This window comes from Gossypium hirsutum, chromosome A03 (genome assembly GCF_007990345.1).
Source record: "Gossypium hirsutum isolate 1008001.06 chromosome A03, Gossypium_hirsutum_v2.1, whole genome shotgun sequence".
NCBI lineage: Eukaryota > Viridiplantae > Streptophyta > Magnoliopsida > Malvales > Malvaceae > Gossypium > Gossypium hirsutum.
The window spans coordinates 90,702,210-90,708,875 of NC_053426.1; positions in this window are offsets into that span (position 1 = coordinate 90,702,210).

The window sequence follows — 6,666 nt, forward strand, 5'->3', positions numbered from 1 at the left end:
CAGCCTTGATGGTCTAAAGATAAAGATAGTGGAGTTGCTTAATGGTCTATGCTTTGACATCAACTGCTCATCATTTGTTAAGGTTTTGCAGGTGCCAATCTTTTATTTATTGCTATTAGATATTGTTGATATATAAGAACGAACATGATTTGTGTAATCCATTCTTGAAGTTTTAATTTAAATTTTTTTAGTTGTTGCAATACTTGGATTTTTTTTTGTTCATTTGTGTTGTATTGTTTCTTCCTTACTGATTTTTTTACATAAGATGAAATAACCATACTTTAGCTACACAAGAAGTACTTTGAGTCATGTACCATTGGACTACGCATTATTTAGAAGAAATGACATTGTTCAACAGTGCTTAACCATTTTATGTTCAACTAGTCTGACTTTGGTTGGCTAAAGAAAGTGTATAGATTTGATGAGTTTATAAATTGAATATGCGCTCTTATTGTTTCTTTCAATTGTTGTTTTGTATGTTCTTAAGAGCTGATATTGTTCTAGGGTTGTTAACTATTGTCTTAATAGTGTAGTAATTTCGTTAATGTAATTATACATTTTACCTTTCAGAAAAAGGAAAATAGTCTCATTTCAAAATATCTTGATAAGATCCAAACATTAGATATAAGAAACTAACATCAAAATATAAAATAAATGACTAGCGAAAATCTCATTATAGAACACTAAAGAAACGTAGCTAAAAAAATTCAACACTTGATTAAAGAACTTTAAATAAGGAAGTGCATTGATTCACGATCACACCATAGAATATTCAAGTCCTTTATACATTGTAATGGTCATATTAATGACCATGTACAAAAAGAAGTTAGTCTAATATCAAGTGTCATTAAGCACCTAATCTGGACTTTGTTGTATCAATATAACTTCACCATGATGTATGTTTCTAACTTTCAAAAAATAATCCATGTATCCTACATCATTGGAAAAAATACAAAAAAAAATTATATACAAGCATAATTCATTGATAAAAGAATAAATGTTAGTATGAAACAAACCTATGATTAACAATTATAATTTGGGTATTCTTGATTACGTGTAAGTGATTCCTATAATTAATTGATTAAAATGATTAAATTCATAAAAAATTTTGAAAGATTTTTTTAATGAGAAAAATTCACTTGAATATTTGATGTAAAACTAGACATACTATATGTCCACAAATAAAATAAAAAATAATACCTAAGATGAATTTAGAGTTATTACACCAGTACTTTGTTGCATGCTATTATAAGGAAGCAATAATCATTATGGTCTTTGGTGACTAATTACCCATTGATTGCTAGAGGGACTTGAATAACCATATAAAGGAAGCAACAGTCTCATATAACAAAATAGCACAACCAAACATTATAGTTTGTTAATGATGATTAATCCTCATAAAGGGAGCAAATATTAGGTTATATATATTGGTACGATAAATTGTGTCAAAAACCACAATATCTCTAAAGTAATCATAATCAATTCTTTATCTACCATTGCTAGGACAAGTTTGTTCAGTGACCTAATTAGTCATGGACGTGGTCAATCACATTACGAGACAGCTTGGGCATTTTTATGTGTTGGCCTTTTTGACACAGGTCTACTTTTAAAGTAAATGGGCCTTATGGATAGCCTCAATTTTGTTCTCAAAAATGAAATTATCAATAAGAGTATTATGTGAAAAGATTAGATTTGTGAAAGAAGTAGAATTCAACTTGGACTAAAGAGAGAATTTTTCTCTCCTCAAAGACGTCATCAATGGCTATTATTTAGGAGAGCCTTTCTGATTGACTTCGTTGATTGAATATGAAGTATATAAGAAGTCAAGTTTATCTTGGTTACTTGGGGCTTATCAATGTTGCCTAGGATGCCTGTAAATAGCCAGTACATTGTACATTCGAGGGTACTTGATTTATTTTGGGTAGAGAGTTGCGAATTGTTATTTTGGCTAAGTATTTTCTTTTTTTAATTTTCACACTCAATGTTAGCCATTACTTGTGAGTGAATTTAAACCTTTTTAAGAGACGTTTAGGTGAATGGTTGTAACTAGGGGTGAACATTCGGTTGATTCAAGTCGAATCGAGTCAAAAAATTTTGACTTAGTCGAGTTGACGAGTCCTATTTTAGCTGTCAAACTCAATTTAATTTTTTTTTCGAATCGAATCGAATTGAGCCAAAAAAATTTGAGTCAAGTCGAGTTAAGTTAACAAATCCTATTATTTATTCTCAATGTTGTGTTTACATGAACCAATTATTTAACTAGTAGACAAAGCACAAGATTATTTGTAATGACCCGATAGTCAGGGGTGTCAGAAAGTGCATTCTCGGGACTCCATTCCTGCAAATCAGACTCGTAAGTTGTGTAGTTAATTAGGTTTTGATTAAGTAAATTTGATTGAATTAAAAGTAATTAGAATTATATAAGATATAAAAGGGGAAATGCGGAAGATTGTATATTTTATTACAAAAGTAGAAGTAAAGGAAAAGTTTTTACAAGGAGAGGATGGTGAATAAAAAGTAAAAAAGGAAGATTTCTAAACTATTTTTGGATTCGATGCCTTCTTTAGGCTTCTTTCTTTCCTATTTATAAGAGAATTCTAAAACTCTATTTAATTTTCTTTTGAATCCCGTACAGTTTTTTATAAGGATCCTGTCTCTTCATCAATATGGTTGCTTCAACGTTGCATTGTCTTGTCACATTATTGATTTGTTGGTTCCCTCCATGTTGCAATCTTTTTTGTTTGCATCTGGATGCCTTTTTCTTCAAGTTACCTTCTTTTGCCCATTTGTTTTCTTTAGACTTTATTTTTCCACGTGACTTGCCTGTTTTGGCTTTATCCTTCTTGAATGTTATCTAGATTCATTTCTTCTATCTCATCTAGATGTAATGAATCTAGTGACAGTTTTGTTGAATTCAAAGTTTCCCATGTGTTTTTTATTTCTTTTATTGTATGAGATGGAAAATCTTCAGTCTCCATTTCAGCTATCTTTTTTAATAGTCGCAAAGACTCTTCATCTCTATCATTCTAGATGTTTCTAGTTTTATAAGTCAATATTCTTCTTTCATTGGTCCAAAGTCTATAAATTTGTTGCTGAAGTAAATATTGGGCTTTTGTCATTAGATCTATCCCTGGTTGGGTTTGATAATAACTGGGATTATTGAAACACTTGCCAATGTTTTTTGTCAAGTGTTCTTTGTCTTCTTTGACTGCTAACAATTTGGGGCTTCCAATTATTCTTTAAATAATCCAAATTTGATATGGCTGATAAAATTTTTCTTTTTTAGTAATACCAATAAGGCTGCTTATTTCAATATAAATGTAGCACCCCAAACCCGGCCCAGATGTTATGACCGGATCCGACATGCCACATCAAAGCGTTCAAAACATTTTATATTGTTGATCCAGAAAAACTTACTTAGTGTTTTAAAAGATAATTTCATTATATGTTAAAGTGAATGGAAGCTATGCACCAGGTAGGAAACCGGAAAAGAGGTGGTGAGTCCATCGGACTGCTTAAGTACCAAGCGCCCTTTGGATCCAATCTTAGACATGCATACCACCATTGCCACACCTTAACGTCATGGATATTTCTAGGAAACCGAATTGATTAAGTCATTTTTAGGAAAAGTGGTTAATTTTGGAAAATACTTTCATTGCTGAAGCTTTGCTTGTTGTCGTGTTATTTTGAAATCAATTGTTGTTTTTGAAAACGCGCCCTAAAGCTATCCAATTTCAACAGTTAAAATAAGTAATACCTATCTTAGTAATACATATTAAAACCATCAAAAATAATTAAGCGGCCTTATTACATTTAAAAACCCAAAACTTCAAACGTAAATAAAAGGATGTCCAGTTCACCAGAAGAAAATCAAACTTTCAGAACGAGTGGCCACTCCGAATTCCCTCACAGCTCCAAGCCCACTATGGTTGGGGATTACCTGCGTGGATGAAAATAAAAGGGGTGAGTTTGGGGAAACTCAGTGTGTAAATTAACCCAACCATAGCCTATATCAGCTCAAACCACAGAAACAGAATAAGTTGGCCTTAGCCCAAAACAGAAATTCAGAATAAAGCCCATAGGCCCATAACAGAACAGAACAGATATTACATGTTTATGCAGAAACCCAACCCAGATTCATCCATAACACCCCCGTACCAGCCTTACACCATGTGGGGAGACTACTCGACCCACCCAACCGCTACACACCACAGAAATCTCAGCGAGGCTGCCAGATATTGTGACGAAGTCACCAGATACAAATATTATGGTAGAGCCACCAAAACAGATATATGTGGCAGAGCCACCAGATCAGATAATTGTGGCGTAGCCACCAGAACAGATATATGTGGCAGAGCCACCAGATCAGATAATTGTGGCATAGCCACCAGGACGCTTCCTCCATAATATAACCCATGTCCCCATGCAACAGATATATAATCATGGCATACATCATACAGAATCATATCGTCATGCTTTTCAGTCAAAAGTAACCCTAGGGGTATAATGGTAATTTTGCACCTAGGGGTATAACAGTAATTTTCCATACATAGGGGTATTATAGTAATTTAGCTGCTTTTAGGGTTTTCATGCATATCATAACTATTTACGTACTATCAGAATACTTACCGCGCATACTTACCGAATTGGGGCCCGTTGGCCCATGAACCCGATCTTTGGCCCATTAAGCCCAAATTATCAAAATGTACGAAATCGCGCGTACTGCAGTTTATTACTTTAGATTACCAAATATACAAACCCAACTATCTTACGAGCATTCGTACACTTGCAAATTCCCAAAATACCGACTTTTCGGCATTTCGGCTTTTCGGCTTTTGCCAATCTAGTCTATGAGAGGGTGTCAGTTACACACCTGTTTGCGACGATATGCTGACGAGATCCACACATGAACTGCCTACAATTGGATTACTAACACGTTAACCTAACTATTCAAATACGAACTACGTATTAACCCCTTACAATATTCGGCCAATCACACCTACAGATCAGAGTAAGCTTATAAGAAATCAATAAGCAACTCATTAACAAATTTGTCAATGTTTACCACATAATCATAATTTCACTACAAGCTGTCTTCCTGAGCAACAGTTACTAAATCATTTATAATTGGAGCTATGAAACTCCAAATCAAGTGTCATTAATTTTCCCTAAAAAAAGACTCATATATCTTCTATCCATAAAATTTTCAGAATTTTTGGTATGGCCAATCAATACCAGATTTTTCTTAAAGTTTCCCATGTTTCACTGTTTGACTAATCTGACCACTCTTCATTACGAATAAAATTTCTCATTGTAAAGAATTCAAAATATGTTCTTGTTTATTTCATTTGAAACTAGACTCAATAAGCTTTAATTACATAATTTATTCAGCTTCTAATTCATCTCCCACAATTTATGGTGATTTTCCAAAGTCACGTTACTGCTGCTGTCCCAAGTAGATTTATTACCAAATCACTCTTTCACACATACCTTGCATGCATGTTATTTAAACATGTATATCACCAATCAATCATCACATATCTATGATTTTACTTAAGTATAATCTCCATTTCATCATTTTAAAGCACAACATGTTAGCCGATTTTTCCCCTTAGCATCTAAGGCACGTGCATGCTCATTTGTTTGGCTCAACTTCACCTATCTTCCATTTTTCATCAAAAGAACATGAAACAACAACCATTTCCTTCATTTTAATTCATGACTAAATGCTCACAACACAACTAAAAACCAAAATATGCTTTAAGAGTTAAGGTAGAATCAAGAAGAACTCATGAACATCAAGATAGAAGCAAACTACCATGAACTTACCTTCAATTTTCTTCCCCAAGTGACCGAACATTCAAGAGCTTTCTCCTCTCCTTTCTCTTCTCTAACTTTAGGCTATGATGAACAAAGATGGACAAAACTTTGTTCTTTTCACCCCTTTTTCTTTTAATAAAATTTCATATTTCATCCATTTAATTTTTTAATACAAAAGACATGAAATTCCAATCATGGAACATTTACCTAACCCATTATTATGGAACATTTACCTAACCCATTATCAATTTGTACCAATTTGTACCATAAATTATGGATATCAAGTGCACATTTTGTCTACAACAACATGATGGCTGGCCACTTCATGTAAAATGGGAGGTTTGTCATGCAAATCCTCCTATTTTGCACTCCTATTTATTTGGCCACTTCAATTTAGCCTATAGCATTTTCAAACATTTTCACATAGGTTCTATTTCATAATTTCACCTCCTTTTTCTTATGGAACAAAAATTAACTAAAATTGCCGGGTTCTATCTTAAGCTTGGGCCTTCTAAAGGCCCACTAACATAATTAAACCTATGCCAACATTCATAGAATTCCCGAAAATTGGGGCATTACAATAAAAATAATAGTAAAAGTCATATTTATTTATTATGTTTAATAATATAGACTTAATAGATGCAGGAAAATCTTTTAACAGATGAAAAGAAAAATTTTGAACAATTAATTCTTTAACCAAACCCCATTCAACACTGCTTATATCAAATGGTTTATAATTAAGTCTAAATTTTATAGTAGGAAATTTTTCATCTAAATCATTAGTAAAAACATAAGCTTATAGAAAATCTTCTGAAAAAGCTTCTTGAAATTGAGCTTGCTCGTTGC